The 17942-nt window shown below is 49.8% G+C and overlaps 1 long non-coding RNA gene across 3 annotated transcripts in view; it reads left to right on the top strand.

Annotated features, from left to right (window-relative positions):
- The window catches only part of LOC147737922 (uncharacterized), a 288729-nt gene that overhangs the window by 75819 nt on the left and 194968 nt on the right, over positions 1-17942 (top strand). Inside the window, exon 3 of one of the 3 annotated variants that reach the window (XR_015304734.1) lies at positions 16976-17138. The exons of the other annotated variants lie outside the window; for them this stretch is intronic. This is a non-coding gene — a long non-coding RNA (uncharacterized LOC147737922). Of the gene's footprint in view, positions 1-16975; positions 17139-17942 lie in introns of those variants that run through there. 3 annotated transcript variants of the gene reach the window in all.

The raw sequence follows: 17942 nt of genomic DNA, 5'->3' as shown, positions 1-17942 counted from the left end.
TGGGAACAGGGCAGACCAAACTACCAAGCCAATTCTTCACCAGAAAGGAGACAAGCTTCCGGGGACCAGTTTCTGGCATTTCAGCCGTCGTCGGCCCGGCTTGCTTGAATCCTGATGGTGCTGTGAGCAAGGGACTCATGTCTGAGTATACCCTGCCACACCTATAGTGGCCAAAAACGATTCAGAAAAGGGGGTGGTGATGAACAGAGTGTCTGAATTAAGCAAACCACTCTTGCCCAGTCCAAAGATCAGGGCTTGATCCATCACCGTTATTTAGCTCAAGGCACCATCCCAGCTCAGAACCTGGCTATCTGCAAATTAGTCTGTCCCTGGCCCAGTGCATCATGGGAACAGGGCAGACCAAACTACCAAGCCAATTCTTCACCAGAAAGGAGACAAGCTTCCGGGGACCAGTTTCTGGCATTTCAGCCGTCGTTGGCCCGGCTTGCTTGAATCCTGATGGTGCAGTGAGCAAGGGACTCATGTCTGAGTATACCCTGCCACACCTATAGTGGCCAAAAACGATTCAGAAAAGGTGGTGGTGATGAACAGAGTGTCTGAATTAAGCAGACCACTCTTACCCAGTCCAAAGATCAGGGCTTGATCCATCACCGTTATTTAGCTCACTGCACCATCCCAGCTCAGAACCTGGCTATATGCAAATTAGTCTATCCCTGGCCCAGTGCATCATGGGAACAGGGCAGACCAAACTACCAAGCCAATTCTTCACCAGAAAGGAGACAAGCTTCCGGGGACCAGTTTCTGGCATTTCAGCCGTCGTCGGCCCGGCTTGCTTGAATCCTGATGGTGCAGTGAGCAAGGGACTCATGTCTGAGTATACCCTGCCACACCTATAGTGGCCAAAAACGATTCAGAAAAGGGGGTGGTGATGAACAGAGTGTCTGAATTAAGCGGACCACTCTTACCCAGTCCAAAGATCAGGGCTTGATCCATCACCGTTATTTAGCTCACTGCACCATCCCAGCTCAGAACCTGGCTATATGCAAATTAGTCTGTCCCTGGCCCAGTGAATCATGGGAACAGGGCAGACCAAACTACCAAGCCAATTCTTCACCAGAAAGGAGACAAGCTTCCGGGGACCAGTTTCTGGCATTTCAGCCGTCGTCGGCCCGGCTTGCTTGAATCCTGATGGTGCAGTGAGCAAGGGACTCATGTCTGAGTATACCCTGCCACACCTATAGTGGCCAAAAACGATTCAGAAAAGGGGGTGGTGATGAACAGAGTGTCTGAATTAGGCAGACCACTCTTGCCCAGTCCAAAGATCAGGGCTTGATCCATCACTGTTATTTAGCTCACGGCACCATCCCAGCTCAGAACCTGGCTATACGCAAATTAGTCTGTCCCTGGCCCAGTGCATCATGGGAACAGGGCAGACCAAACTACCAAGCCAATTCTTCACCAGAAAGGAGACAAGCTTCCGGGGACCAGTTTCTGGCATTTCAGCCGTCGTTGGCCCGGCTTGCTTGAATCCTGATGGTGCAGTGAGCAAGGGACTCATGTCTGAGTATACCCTGCCACACCTATAGTGGCCAAAAACGATTCAGAAAAGGGGGTGGTGATGAACAGAGTGTCTGAATTAAGCAGACCACTCTTGCCCAGTCCAAAGATCAGGGCTTGATCCATCACCGTTATTTAGCTCACGGCACCATCCCAGCTCAGAACCTGGCTATATGCAAATTAGTCTGTCCCTGGCCCAGTGCATCATGGGAACAGGGCAGACCAAACTACCAAGCCAATTCTTCACCAGAAAGGAGACAAGCTTCCGGGAACCAGTTTCTGGCATTTCAGCCGTCGTCGGCCCGGCTTGCTTGAATCCTGATGGTGCAGTTAGCAAGGGACTCATGTCTGAGTATACCCTGCCACACCTATAGTGGCCAAAAACGATTCAGAAAAGGGGGTGGTGATGAACAGAGTGTCTGAATTAAGCAGACCACTCTTACCCAGTCCAAAGATCAGGGCTTGATCCATCTTCGTTATTTAGATCACTGCACCATCCCAGCTCAGACCCTGGCTATATGCAAATTAGTCTGTCCCTAGCTCAGTGCATCATGGGAACAGGGCAGACCAAACTACCAAGCCAATTCTTCACCAGAAAGGAGACAAGCTTCCGGGGACCAGTTTCTGGCATTTCAGCCGTCGTCGGCCCGGCTTGCTTGAATCCTGATGGTGCAGTGAGCAAGGGACTCATGTCTGAGTATACCCTGCCACACCTATAGTGGCCAAAAACGATTCAGAAAAGGGGGTGGTGATGAACAGAGTGTCTGAATTAAGCAGACCACTCTTACCCAGTCCAAAGATCAGGGCTTGATCCATCACCGTTATTTAGCTCACTGCACCATCCCAGCTCAGAACCTGGCTATATGCAAATTAGTCTGTCCCTGGCCCAGTGCATCATGGGAACAGGGCAGACCAAACTACCAAGCCAATTCTTCACCAGAAAGGAGACAAGCTTCCGGGGACCAGTTTCTGGCATTTCAGCCGTCGTCGGCCCGGCTTGCTTGAATCCTGATGGTGCTGTGAGCAAGGGACTCATGTCTGAGTATACCCTGCCACACCTATAGTGGCCAAAAACGATTCAGAAAAGGGGGTGGTGATGAACAGAGTGTCTGAATTAAGCAAACCACTCTTGCCCAGTCCAAAGATCAGGGCTTGATCCATCACCGTTATTTAGCTCACGGCACCATCCCAGCTCAGAACCTGGCTATCTGCAAATTAGTCTGTCCCTGGCCCAGTGCATCATGGGAACAGGGCAGACCAAACTACCAAGCCAATTCTTCACCAGAAAGGAGACAAGCTTCCGGGGACCAGTTTCTGGCATTTCAGCCGTCGTTGGCCCGGCTTGCTTGAATCCTGATGGTGCAGTGAGCAAGGGACTCATGTCTGAGTATACCCTGCCACACCTATAGTGGCCAAAAACGATTCAGAAAAGGTGGTGGTGATGAACAGAGTGTCTGAATTAAGCAGACCACTCTTACCCAGTCCAAAGATCAGGGCTTGATCCATCACCGTTATTTAGCTCACTGCACCATCCCAGCTCAGAACCTGGCTATATGCAAATTAGTCTATCCCTGGCCCAGTGCATCATGGGAACAGGGCAGACCAAACTACCAAGCCAATTCTTCACCAGAAAGGAGACAAGCTTCCGGGGACCAGTTTCTGGCATTTCAGCCGTCGTCGGCCCGGCTTGCTTGAATCCTGATGGTGCAGTGAGCAAGGGACTCATGTCTGAGTATACCCTGCCACACCTATAGTGGCCAAAAACGATTCAGAAAAGGGGGTGGTGATGAACAGAGTGTCTGAATTAAGCGGACCACTCTTACCCAGTCCAAAGATCAGGGCTTGATCCATCACCGTTATTTAGCTCACTGCACCATCCCAGCTCAGAACCTGGCTATATGCAAATTAGTCTGTCCCTGGCCCAGTGAATCATGGGAACAGGGCAGACCAAACTACCAAGCCAATTCTTCACCAGAAAGGAGACAAGCTTCCGGGGACCAGTTTCTGGCATTTCAGCCGTCGTCGGCCCGGCTTGCTTGAATCCTGATGGTGCAGTGAGCAAGGGACTCATGTCTGAGTATACCCTGCCACACCTATAGTGGCCAAAAACGATTCAGAAAAGGGGGTGGTGATGAACAGAGTGTCTGAATTAAGCAGACCACTCTTACCCAGTCCAAAGATCAGGGCTTGATCCATCACCGTTATTTAGCTCACTGCACCATCCCAGCTCAGAACCTGGCTATATGCAAATTAGTCTGTCCCTGGCCCAGTGCATCATGGGAACAGGGCAGACCAAACTACCAAGCCAATTCTTCACCAGAAAGGAGACAAGCTTCCGGGGACCAGTTTCTGGCATTTCAGCCGTCGTTGGCCCGGCTTGCTTGAATCCTGATGGTGCAGTGAGCAAGGGACTCATGTCTGAGTATACCCTGCCACACCTATAGTGGCCAAAAACGATTCAGAAAAGGGGGTGGTGATGAACAGAGTGTCTGAATTAGGCAGACCACTCTTGCCCAGTCCAAAGATCAGGGCTTGATCCATCACTGTTATTTAGCTCACGGCACCATCCCAGCTCAGAACCTGGCTATACGCAAATTAGTCTGTCCCTGGCCCAGTGCATCATGGGAACAGGGCAGACCAAACTACCAAGCCAATTCTTCACCAGAAAGGAGACAAGCTTCCGGGGACCAGTTTCTGGCATTTCAGCCGTCGTTGGCCCGGCTTGCTTGAATCCTGATGGTGCAGTGAGCAAGGGACTCATGTCTGAGTATACCCTGCCACACCTATAGTGGCCAAAAACGATTCAGAAAAGGGGGTGGTGATGAACAGAGTGTCTGAATTAAGCAGACCACTCTTGCCCAGTCCAAAGATCAGGGCTTGATCCATCACCGTTATTTAGCTCACGGCACCATCCCAGCTCAGAACCTGGCTATATGCAAATTAGTCTGTCCCTGGCCCAGTGCATCATGGGAACAGGGCAGACCAAACTACCAAGCCAATTCTTCACCAGAAAGGAGACAAGCTTCCGGGAACCAGTTTCTGGCATTTCAGCCGTCGTCGGCCCGGCTTGCTTGAATCCTGATGGTGCAGTGAGCAAGGGACTCATGTCTGAGTATACCCTGCCACACCTATAGTGGCCAAAAACGATTCAGAAAAGGGGGTGGTGATGAACAGAGTGTCTGAATTAAGCAGACCACTCTTACCCAGTCCAAAGATCAGGGCTTGATCCATCTTCGTTATTTAGATCACTGCACCATCCCAGCTCAGACCCTGGCTATATGCAAATTAGTCTGTCCCTAGCTCAGTGCATCATGGGAACAGGGCAGACCAAACTACCAAGCCAATTCTTCACCAGAAAGGAGACAAGCTTCCGGGGACCAGTTTCTGGCATTTCAGCCGTCGTCGGCCCGGCTTGCTTGAATCCTGATGGTGCAGTGAGCAAGGGACTCATGTCTGAGTATACCCTGCCACACCTATAGTGGCCAAAAACGATTCAGAAAAGGGGGTGGTGATGAACAGAGTGTCTGAATTAAGCAGACCACTCTTACCCAGTCCAAAGATCAGGGCTTGATCCATCACCGTTATTTAGCTCACTGCACCATCCCAGCTCAGAACCTGGCTATATGCAAATTAGTCTGTCCCTGGCCCAGTGCATCATGGGAACAGGGCAGACCAAACTACCAAGCCAATTCTTCACCAGAAAGGAGACAAGCTTCCGGGGACCAGTTTCTGGCATTTCAGCCGTCGTCGGCCCGGCTTGCTTGAATCCTGATGGTGCTGTGAGCAAGGGACTCATGTCTGAGTATACCCTGCCACACCTATAGTGGCCAAAAACGATTCAGAAAAGGGGGTGGTGATGAACAGAGTGTCTGAATTAAGCAAACCACTCTTGCCCAGTCCAAAGATCAGGGCTTGATCCATCACCGTTATTTAGCTCACGGCACCATCCCAGCTCAGAACCTGGCTATCTGCAAATTAGTCTGTCCCTGGCCCAGTGCATCATGGGAACAGGGCAGACCAAACTACCAAGCCAATTCTTCACCAGAAAGGAGACAAGCTTCCGGGGACCAGTTTCTGGCATTTCAGCCGTCGTTGGCCCGGCTTGCTTGAATCCTGATGGTGCAGTGAGCAAGGGACTCATGTCTGAGTATACCCTGCCACACCTATAGTGGCCAAAAACGATTCAGAAAAGGTGGTGGTGATGAACAGAGTGTCTGAATTAAGCAGACCACTCTTACCCAGTCCAAAGATCAGGGCTTGATCCATCACCGTTATTTAGCTCACTGCACCATCCCAGCTCAGAACCTGGCTATATGCAAATTAGTCTATCCCTGGCCCAGTGCATCATGGGAACAGGGCAGACCAAACTACCAAGCCAATTCTTCACCAGAAAGGAGACAAGCTTCCGGGGACCAGTTTCTGGCATTTCAGCCGTCGTCGGCCCGGCTTGCTTGAATCCTGATGGTGCAGTGAGCAAGGGACTCATGTCTGAGTATACCCTGCCACACCTATAGTGGCCAAAAACGATTCAGAAAAGGGGGTGGTGATGAACAGAGTGTCTGAATTAAGCGGACCACTCTTACCCAGTCCAAAGATCAGGGCTTGATCCATCACCGTTATTTAGCTCACTGCACCATCCCAGCTCAGAACCTGGCTATATGCAAATTAGTCTGTCCCTGGCCCAGTGAATCATGGGAACAGGGCAGACCAAACTACCAAGCCAATTCTTCACCAGAAAGGAGACAAGCTTCCGGGGACCAGTTTCTGGCATTTCAGCCGTCGTCGGCCCGGCTTGCTTGAATCCTGATGGTGCAGTGAGCAAGGGACTCATGTCTGAGTATACCCTGCCACACCTATAGTGGCCAAAAACGATTCAGAAAAGGGGGTGGTGATGAACAGAGTGTCTGAATTAGGCAGACCACTCTTGCCCAGTCCAAAGATCAGGGCTTGATCCATCACTGTTATTTAGCTCACGGCACCATCCCAGCTCAGAACCTGGCTATACGCAAATTAGTCTGTCCCTGGCCCAGTGCATCATGGGAACAGGGCAGACCAAACTACCAAGCCAATTCTTCACCAGAAAGGAGACAAGCTTCCGGGGACCAGTTTCTGGCATTTCAGCCGTCGTTGGCCCGGCTTGCTTGAATCCTGATGGTGCAGTGAGCAAGGGACTCATGTCTGAGTATACCCTGCCACACCTATAGTGGCCAAAAACGATTCAGAAAAGGGGGTGGTGATGAACAGAGTGTCTGAATTAAGCAGACCACTCTTGCCCAGTCCAAAGATCAGGGCTTGATCCATCACCGTTATTTAGCTCACGGCACCATCCCAGCTCAGAACCTGGCTATATGCAAATTAGTCTGTTCCTGGCCCAGTGCATCATGGGAACAGGGCAGACCAAACTACCAAGCCAATTCTTCACAAGAAAGGAGACAAGCTTCCGGGGACCAGTTTCTGGCATTTCAGCCGTCGTCGGCCCGGCTTGCTTGAATCCTGATGGTGCAGTGAGCAAGGGACTCATGTCTGAGTATACCCTGCCACACCTATAGTGGCCAAAAACGATTCAGAAAAGGGGGTGGTGATGAACAGAGTGTCTGAATTAAGCAGACCACTCTTACCCAGTCCAAAGATCAGGGCTTGATCCATCACCGTTATTTAGCTCACTGCACCATCCCAGCTCAGAACCTGGCTATATGCAAATTAGTCTGTCCCTGGCCCAGTGCATCATGGGAACAGGGCAGACCAAACTACCAAGCCAATTCTTCACCAGAAATCAGACAAGCTTCCGGGAACCAGTTTCTGGCATTTCAGCCGTCGTCGGCCCGGCTTGCTTGAATCCTGATGGTGCAGTGAGCAAGGGACTCATGTCTGAGTATACCCTGCCACACCTATAGTGGCCAAAAACGATTCAGAAAAGGGGGTGGTGATGAACAGAGTGTCTGAATTAAGCAGACCACTCTTACCCAGTCCAAAGATCAGGGCTTGATCCATCACCGTTATTTAGCTCACTGCACCATCCCAGCTCAGAACCTGGCTATATGCAAATTAGTCTGTCCCTGGCCCAGTACATCATGGGAACAGGGCAGACCAAACTACCAAGCCAATTCTTCACCAGAAAGGAGACAAGCTTCCGGGGACCAGTTTCTGGCATTTCAGCCGTCGTCGGCCCGGCTTGCTTGAATCCTGATGGTGCAGTGAGCAAGGGACTCATGTCTGAGTATACCCTGCCACACCTATAGTGGCCAAAAACGATTCAGAAAAGGGGGTGGTGATGAACAGAGTGTCTGAATTAAGCAGACCACTCTTACCCAGTCCAAAGATCAGGGCTTGATCCATCACCGTTATTTAGATCACTGCACCATCCCAGCTCAGAACCTGGCTATATGCAAATAAGTCTGTCCCTGGCCCAGTGCATCATGGGAACAGGGCAGACCAAACTACCAAGCCAATTCTTCACCAGAAAGGAGACAAGCTTCCGGGGACCCGTTTCTGGCATTTCAGCCGTCGTCGGCCCGGCTTGCTTGAATCCTGATGGTGCAGTGAGCAAGGGACTCATGTCTGAGTATACCCTGCCACACCTATAGTGGCCAAAAACGATTCAGAAAAGGGGGTGGTGATGAACAGAGTGTCTGAATTAAGCAGACCACTCTTACCCAGTCCAAAGATCAGGGCTTGATCCATCACCGTTATTTAGCTCACTGGACCATCCCAGCTCAGAACCTGGCTATATGCAAATTAGTCTGTCCCTGGCCCAGTGCATCATGGGAACAGGGCAGACCAAACTACCAAGCCAATTCTTTACCAGAAAGGAGACAAGCTTCCGGGGACCAGTTTCTGGCATTTCAGCCGTCGTTTGCCCGGCTTGCTTGAATCCTGATGGTGCAGTGAGCAAGGGACTCATGTCTGAGTATACCCTGCCACACCTATAGTGGCCAAAAACGATTCAGAAAAGGGGGTGGTGATGAACAGAGTGTCTGAATTAAGCAGACCACTCTTACCCAGTCCAAAGATCAGGGCTTGATCCATCACCGTTATTTAGCTCACTGCACCATCCCAGCTCAGAACCTGGCTATATGCAAATTAGTCTGTCCCTGGCCCAGTGCATCATGGGAACAGGGCAGACCAAACTACCAAGCCAAATCTTCACCAGAAAGGAGACAAGCTTCCGGGGACCAGTTTCTGGCATTTCAGCCGTCGTCGGCCCGGCTTGCTTGAATCCTGATGGTGCAGTGAGCAAGGGACTCATGTCTGAGTATACCCTGCCACATCTATAGTGGCCAAAAACGAGTCAGAAAAGGGGGTGGTGATGAACAGAGTGTCTGAATTAAGCAGACCACTCTTACCCAGTCCAAAGATCAGGGCTTGATCCATCACCGTTATTTAGCTCACTGCACCATCCCAGCTCAGAACCTGGCTATATGCAAATTAGTCTGTCCCTGGCCCAGTGCATCATGGGAACAGGGCAGACCAAACTACCAAGCCAATTCTTCACCAGAAAGGAGACAAGCTTCCGGGAACCAGTTTCTGGCATTTCAGCCGTCGTCGGCCCGGCTTGCTTGAATCCTGATGGTGCAGTGAGCAAGGGACTCATGTCTGAGTATACCCTGCCACACCTATAGTGTCCAAAAACGATTCAGAAAAGGGGGTGGTGATGAACAGAGTGTCTGAATTAAGCAGACCACTCTTACCCAGTCCAAAGATCAGGGCTTGATCCATCACCGTTATTTAGCTCACTGCACCATCCCAGCTCAGAACCTGGCTATATGCAAATTAGTCTGTCCCTGGCCCAGTGCATCATGGGAACAGGGCAGACCAAACTACCAAGCCAATTCTTCACCAGAAAGGAGACAAGCTTCCGGGGACCAGTTTCTGGCATTTCAGCCGTCGTCGGCCCGGCTTGCTTGAATCCTGATGGTGTTGTGAGCAAGGGACTCATGTCTGAGTATACCCTGCCACACCTATAGTGGCCAAAAACGATTCAGAAAAGGGGGTGGTGATGAACAGAGTGTCTGAATTAAGCAGACCACTCTTGCCCAGTCCAAAGATCAGGGCTTGATCCATCACCGTTATTTAGCTCACGGCACCATCCCAGCTCAGAACCTGGCTATCTGCAAATTAGTCTGTCCCTGGCCCAGTGCATCATGGGAACAGGGCAGACCAAACTACCAAGCCAATTCTTCACCAGAAAGGAGACAAGCTTCCGGGGACCAGTTTCTGGCATTTCAGCCGTCGTTGGCCCGGCTTGCTTGAATCCTGATGGTGCAGTGAGCAAGGGACTCATGTCTGAGTATACCCTGCCACACCTATAGTGGCCAAAAACGATTCAGAAAAGGTGGTGGTGATGAACAGAGTGTCTGAATTAAGCAGACCACTCTTACCCAGTCCAAAGATCAGGGCTTGATCCATCACCGTTATTTAGCTCACTGCACCATCCCAGCTCAGAACCTGGCTATATGCAAATGAGTCTATCCCTGGCCCAGTGCATCATGGGAACAGGGCAGACCAAACTACCAAGCCAATTCTTCACCAGAAAGGAGACAAGCTTCCGGGGACCAGTTTCTGGCATTTCAGCCGTCGTCGGCCCGGCTTGCTTGAATCCTGATGGTGCAGTGAGCAAGGGACTCATGTCTGAGTATACCCTGCCACACCTATAGTGGCCAAAAACGATTCAGAAAAGGGGGTGGTGATGAACAGAGTGTCTGAATTAAGCGGACCACTCTTACCCAGTCCAAAGATCAGGGCTTGATCCATCACCGTTATTTAGCTCACTGCACCATCCCAGCTCAGAACCTGGCTATATGCAAATTAGTCTGTCCCTGGCCCAGTGCATCATGGGAACAGGGCAGACCAAACTACCAAGCCAATTCTTCACCAGAAAGGAGACAAGCTTCCGGGGACCAGTTTCTGGCATTTCAGCCGTCGTCGGCCCGGCTTGCTTGAATCCTGATGGTGCAGTGAGCAAGGGACTCATGTCTGAGTATACCCTGCCACACCTATAGTGGCCAAAAACGATTCAGAAAAGGGGGTGGTGATGAACAGAGTGTCTGAATTAAGCAGACCACTCTTGCCCAGTCCAAAGATCAGGGCTTGATCCATCACCGTTATTTAGCTCACGGCACCATCCCAGCTCAGAACCTGGCTATATGCAAATTAGTCTGTTCCTGGCCCAGTGCATCATGGGAACAGGGCAGACCAAACTACCAAGCCAATTCTTCACAAGAAAGGAGACAAGCTTCCGGGGACCAGTTTCTGGCATTTCAGCCGTCGTCGGCCCGGCTTGCTTGAATCCTGATGGTGCAGTGAGCAAGGGACTCATGTCTGAGTATACCCTGCCACACCTATAGTGGCCAAAAACGATTCAGAAAAGGGGGTGGTGATGAACAGAGTGTCTGAATTAAGCAGACCACTCTTGCCCAGTCCAAAGATCAGGGCTTGATCCATCACCGTTATTTAGCTCACGGCACCATCCCAGCTCAGAACCTGGCTATCTGCAAATTAGTCTGTCCCTGGCCAAGTGCATCATGGGAACAGGGCAGACCAAACTACCAAGCCAATTCTTCACCAGAAAGGAGACAAGCTTCCGGGGACCAGTTTCTGGCATTTCAGCCGTCGTTGGCCCGGCTTGCTTGAATCCTGATGGTGCAGTGAGCAAGGGACTCATGTCTGAGTATACCCTGCCACACCTATAGTGGCCAAAAACGATTCAGAAAAGGTGGTGGTGATGAACAGAGTGTCTGAATTAAGCAGACCACTCTTACCCAGTCCAAAGATCAGGGCTTGATCCATCACCGTTATTTAGCTCACTGCACCATCCCAGCTCAGAACCTGGCTATATGCAAATGAGTCTATCCCTGGCCCAGTGCATCATGGGAACAGGGCAGACCAAACTACCAAGCCAATTCTTCACCAGAAAGGAGACAAGCTTCCGGGGACCAGTTTCTGGCATTTCAGCCGTCGTCGGCCCGGCTTGCTTGAATCCTGATGGTGCAGTGAGCAAGGGACTCATGTCTGAGTATACCCTGCCACACCTATAGTGGCCAAAAACGATTCAGAAAAGGGGGTGGTGATGAACAGAGTGTCTGAATTAAGCGGACCACTCTTACCCAGTCCAAAGATCAGGGCTTGATCCATCACCGTTATTTAGCTCACTGCACCATCCCAGCTCAGAACCTGGCTATATGCAAATTAGTCTGTCCCTGGCCCAGTGCATCATGGGAACAGGGCAGACCAAACTACCAAGCCAATTCTTCACCAGAAAGGAGACAAGCTTCCGGGGACCAGTTTCTGGCATTTCAGCCGTCGTCGGCCCGGCTTGCTTGAATCCTGATGGTGCAGTGAGCAAGGGACTCATGTCTGAGTATACCCTGCCACACCTATAGTGGCCAAAAACGATTCAGAAAAGGGGGTGGTGATGAACAGAGTGTCTGAATTAAGCAGACCACTCTTGCCCAGTCCAAAGATCAGGGCTTGATCCATCACTGTTATTTAGCTCACGGCACCATCCCAGCTCAGAACCTGGCTATATGCAAATTAGTCTGTCCCTGGCCCAGTGCATCATGGGAACAGGGCAGACCAAACTACCAAGCCAATTCTTCACCAGAAAGGAGACAAGCTTCCGGGGACCAGTTTCTGGCATTTCAGCCGTCGTTGGCCCGGCTTGCTTGAATCCTGATGGTGCAGTGAGCAAGGGACTCATGTCTGAGTATACCCTGCCACACCTATAGTGGCCAAAAACGATTCAGAAAAGGGGGTGGTGATGAACAGAGTGTCTGAATTAAGCAGACCACTCTTGCCCAGTCCAAAGATCAGGGCTTGATCCATCACCGTTATTTAGCTCACGGCACCATCCCAGCTCAGAACCTGGCTATATGCAAATTAGTCTGTTCCTGGCCCAGTGCATCATGGGAACAGGGCAGACCAAACTACCAAGCCAATTCTTCACAAGAAAGGAGACAAGCTTCCGGGGACCAGTTTCTGGCATTTCAGCCGTCGTCGGCCCGGCTTGCTTGAATCCTGATGGTGCAGTGAGCAAGGGACTCATGTCTGAGTATACCCTGCCACACCTATAGTGGCCAAAAACGATTCAGAAAAGGGGGTGGTGATGAACAGAGTGTCTGAATTAAGCAGACCACTCTTACCCAGTCCAAAGATCAGGGCTTGATCCATCACTGTTATTTAGCTCACTGCACCATCCCAGCTTAGAACCTGGCTATATGCAAATTAGTCTGTCCCTGGCCCAGTGCATCATGGGAACAGGGCAGACCAAACTACCAAGCCAATTCTTCACCAGAAAGGAGACAAGCTTCCGGGGACCAGTTTATGGCATTTCAGCCGTCGTTTGCCCGGCTTGCTTGAATCCTGATGGTGCAGTGAGCAAGGGACTCATGTCTGAGTATACCCTGCCACACCTATAGTGGCCAAAAACGATTCAGAAAAGGGGGTGGTGATGAACAGAGTGTCTGAATTAAGCAGACCACTCTTACCCAGTCCAAAGATCAGGGCTTGATCCATCACCGTTATTTAGCTCACTGCACCATCCCAGCTCAGAACCTGGCTATATGCAAATTAGTCTGTCCCTGGCCCAGTGCATCATGGGAACAGGGCAGACCAAACTACCAAGCCAATTCTTCACCAGAAAGGAGACAAGCTTCCGGGGACCAGTTTCTGGCATTTCAGCTGTCGTCGGCCCGGCTTGCTTGAATCCTGATGATGCAGTGAGCAAGGGACTCATGTCTGAGTATACCCTGCCACATCTATAGTGGCCAAAAACGAGTCAGAAAAGGGGGTGGTGATGAACAGAGTGTCTGAATTAAGCAGACCACTCTTACCCAGTCCAAAGATCAGGGCTTGATCCATCACCGTTATTTAGCTCACTGCACCATCCCAGCTCAGAACCTGGCTATATGCAAATTAGTCTGTCCCTGGCCCAGTGCATCATGGGAACAGGGCAGACCAAACTACCAAGCCAATTCTTCACCAGAAATCAGACAAGCTTCCGGGAACCAGTTTCTGGCATTTCAGCCGTCGTCGGCCCGGCTTGCTTGAATCCTGATGGTGCAGTGAGCAAGGGACTCATGTCTGAGTATACCCTGCCACACCTATAGTGGCCAAAAACGATTCAGAAAAGGGGGTGGTGATGAACAGAGTGTCTGAATTAAGCAGACCACTCTTACCCAGTCCAAAGATCAGGGCTTGATCCATCACCGTTATTTAGCTCACTGCACCATCCCAGCTCAGAACCTGGCTATATGCAAATTAGTCTGTCCCTGGCCCAGTGCATCATGGGAACAGGGCAGACCAAACTACCAAGCCAATTCTTGACCAGAAAGGAGACAAGCTTCCGGGGACCAGTTTCTGGCATTTCAGCCGTCGTCGGCCCGGCTTGCTTGAATCCTGATGGTGCAGTGAGCAAGGGACTCATGTCTGAGTATACCCTGCCACACCTATAGTGGCCAAAAACGATTCAGAAAAGGGGGTGGTGATGAACAGAGTGTCTGAATTAAGCAGACCACTCTTACCCAGTCCAAAGATCAGGGCTTGATCCATCACCGTTATTTAGATCACTGCACCATCCCAGCTCAGAACCTGGCTATATGCAAATTAGTCTGTCCCTGGCCCAGTGCATCATGGGAACAGGGCAGACCAAACTACCAAGCCAATTCTTCACCAGAAAGGAGACAAGCTTTCGGGGACCCGTTTCTGGCATTTCAGCCGTCGTCGGCCCGGCTTGCTTGAATCCTGATGGTGCAGTGAGCAAGGGACTCATGTCTGAGTATACCCTGCCACACCTATAGTGGCCAAAAACGATTCAGAAAAGGGGGTGGTGATGAACAGAGTGTCTGAATTAAGCAGACCACTCTTACCCAGTCCAAAGATCAGGGCTTGATCCATCACCGTTATTTAGCTCACTGCACCATCCCAGCTCAGAACCTGGCTATATGCAAATTAGTCTGTCCCTGGCCCAGTGCATCATGGGAACAGGGCAGACCAAACTACCAAGCCAATTCTTTACCAGAAAGGAGACAAGCTTCCGGGGACCAGTTTCTTACATTTCAGCCGTCGTTTGCCCGGCTTGCTTGAATCCTGATGGTGCAGTGAGCAAGGGACTCATGTCTGAGTATACCCTGCCACACCTATAGTGGCCAAAAACGATTCAGAAAAGGGGGTGGTGATGAACAGAGTGTCTGAATTAAGCAGACCACTCTTACCCAGTCCAAAGATCAGGGCTTGATCCATCACCGTTATTTAGCTCACTGCACCATCCCAGCTCAGAACCTGGCTATATGCAAATTAGTCTGTCCCTGGCCCAGTGCATCATGGGAACAGGGCAGACCAAACTACCAAGCCAATTCTTCACCAGAAAGGAGACAAGCTTCCGGGGACCAGTTTCTGGCATTTCAGCCGTCGTTTGCCCGGCTTGCTTGAATCCTGATGGTGCAGTGAGCAAGGGACTCATGTCTGAGTATACCCTACCACACCTATAGTGGCCAAAAACGATTCAGAAAAGGGGGTGGTGATGAACAGAGTGTCTGAATTAAGCAGACCACTCTTACCCAGTCCAAAGATCAGGGCTTGATCCATCACCGTTATTTAGCTCACTGCACCATCCCAGCTCAGAACCTGGCTATATGCAAATTAGTCTGTCCCTGGCCCAGTGCATCATGGGAACAGGGCAGACCAAACTACCAAGCCAATTCTTGACCAGAAAGGAGACAAGCTTCCGGGGACCAGTTTCTGGCATTTCAGCCGTCGTCGGCCCGGCTTGCTTGAATCCTGATGGTGCAGTGAGCAAGGGACTCATGTCTGAGTATACCCTGCCACACCTATAGTGGCCAAAAACGATTCAGAAAAGGGGGTGGTGATGAACAGAGTGTCTGAATTAAGCAGACCACTCTTACCCAGTCCAAAGATCAGGGCTTGATCCATCACCGTTATTTAGATCACTGCACCATCCCAGCTCAGAACCTGGCTATATGCAAATTAGTCTGTCCCTGGCCCAGTGCATCATGGGAACAGGGCAGACCAAACTACCAAGCCAATTCTTCACCAGAAAGGAGACAAGCTTCCGGGGACCCGTTTCTGGCATTTCAGCCGTCGTCGGCCCGGCTTGCTTGAATCCTGATGGTGCAGTGAGCAAGGGACTCATGTCTGAGTATACCCTGCCACACCTATAGTGGCCAAAAACGATTCAGAAAAGGGGGTGGTGATGAACAGAGTGTCTGAATTAAGCAGACCACTCTTACCCAGTCCAAAGATCAGGGCTTGATCCATCACCGTTATTTAGCTCACTGCACCATCCCAGCTCAGAACCTGGCTATATGCAAATTAGTCTGTCCCTGGCCCAGTGCATCATGGGAACAGGGCAGACCAAACTACCAAGCCAATTCTTTACCAGAAAGGAGACAAGCTTCCGGGGACCAGTTTCTGGCATTTCAGCCGTCGTTTGCCCGGCTTGCTTGAATCCTGATGGTGCAGTGAGCAAGGGACTCATGTCTGAGTATACCCTGCCACACCTATAGTGGCCAAAAACGATTCAGAAAAGGGGGTGGTGATGAACAGAGTGTCTGAATTAAGCAGACCACTCTTACCCAGTCCAAAGATCAGGGCTTGATCCATCACCGTTATTTAGCTCACTGCACCATCCCAGCTCAGAACCTGGCTATATGCAAATTAGTCTGTCCCTGGCCCAGTGCATCATGGGAACAGGGCAGACCAAACTACCAAGCCAATTCTTCACCAGAAAGGAGACAAGCTTCCGGGGACCAGTTTCTGGCATTTCAGCCGTCGTCGGCCCGGCTTGCTTGAATCCTGATGGTGCAGTGAGCAAGGGACTCATGTCTGAGTATACCCTGCCACATCTATAGTGGCCAAAAACGAGTCAGAAAAGGGGGTGGTGATGAACAGAGTGTCTGAATTAAGCAGACCACTCTTACCCAGTCCAAAGATCAGGGCTTGATCCATCACCGTTATTTAGCTCACTGCACCATCCCAGCTCAGAACCTGGCTATATGCAAATTAGTCTGTCCCTGGCCCAGTGCATCATGGGAACAGGGCAGACCAAACTACCAAGCCAATTCTTCACCAGAAAGGAGACAAGCTTCCGGGAACCAGTTTCTGGCATTTCAGCCGTCGTCGGCCCGGCTTGCTTGAATCCTGATGGTGCAGTGAGTTTAAATATCTGTTTGGTGCCAGTGCATATGACTTTAATTTCTGCCTTTGGGATTCAATGTTACAAGTCCATAGGGTGCATATATCCTTTGTGAGCTTAATAAAATGTTGAAAATTCTATAATTCCTCACTCCTACATCCAAGTACTCTCAGGCTACCATTCTACACTCTGCTCTGTCTGAAAAACAGCTCAACATTGTCAAAATTCTGCAACTCTGCATTGATTTGGCTTGTAAATTATATTTTTGGGAAATTTTCTTGTATTAACTATTTAATTTTAATACTATAGGTGATTGAAATTACTGACGAAGAAAGCAAGATTTAGCACCAGGCAACTGAAGTCAGTGCCATAGGAAGGATTATTTTGAAAAACTGAAGGACATCCAGCCATCTACGCTTAAACAATTTCCAAAATCTCGATGTGGCGAGGAAGTGGGAGCTGAGGAAAGTACTATACTGTAAGTGAAGTCTCTAATTTAGTATTTCATTAACCAAGAGCAAAGCCATATCTGTGCACAGAATAACGTTCATCTAAAACATCATGTAATTCCAGAGAGGAAGCACACACTGCATAAAAGAAAGTTATAACAAAAGGTATCTTCTGCATACCATCAAGGAAAAAAGACCCTGAGAGAAGACTCTGAAGCTGACACGTTAACAACCGAAAGATTGGAAAATCACCTTTGTTCAACAACCGTTTTTAACCAGTTACACAAGTTTGAGACTATCTGCCTATGGTAGAAAACCACGACCCACTCTGCTCACTATTGTGAAAACCTTAAAAATTCACCACCTTATTGTGTTCATAACCATCTCAGATTGTTTCCTTTTTATTGTGTACTGTTCTGTAATTCTATGTAAATTGCCTCAACATTAGCTGCTGTGCGTGAGGAGTATGTAAAACTGTTCAAGATAAGAATGGATTAAATGAGCACAGTTGCGCTATATGTAATGTAAATACATCCTCGTCTTCAGAACTACAAATCTTAACCTTACACCAAACAAAGAAAGGGTAAGAGGAACTGATGTTCTGCAACTGGTGATCCACAATGGTACTGTGCATTTCTAACACCATCAGTTACTGCCATTATGTCAGTGCAAAAAGGTAATTATCAGTTTAATTATTAAATATCAGACTAACACCTTATCACTGCATTGTTAAGAACCTATACAAATAGATTTGAGAAAATCTCCAGTCACAAAAGAAGTTGGTGCCGGATAGGCTATAACCTAAAGACTATTATCGGCTAGAAACA

Source organism: Lissotriton vulgaris, chromosome 1_1, assembly GCF_964263255.1.
Source record: "Lissotriton vulgaris chromosome 1_1, aLisVul1.2, whole genome shotgun sequence".
Taxonomy (NCBI): domain Eukaryota; kingdom Metazoa; phylum Chordata; class Amphibia; order Caudata; family Salamandridae; genus Lissotriton; species Lissotriton vulgaris.
Note: the sequence above shows the minus strand (reverse complement) of the source record. Positions and strands in the feature narration are given on the sequence as shown.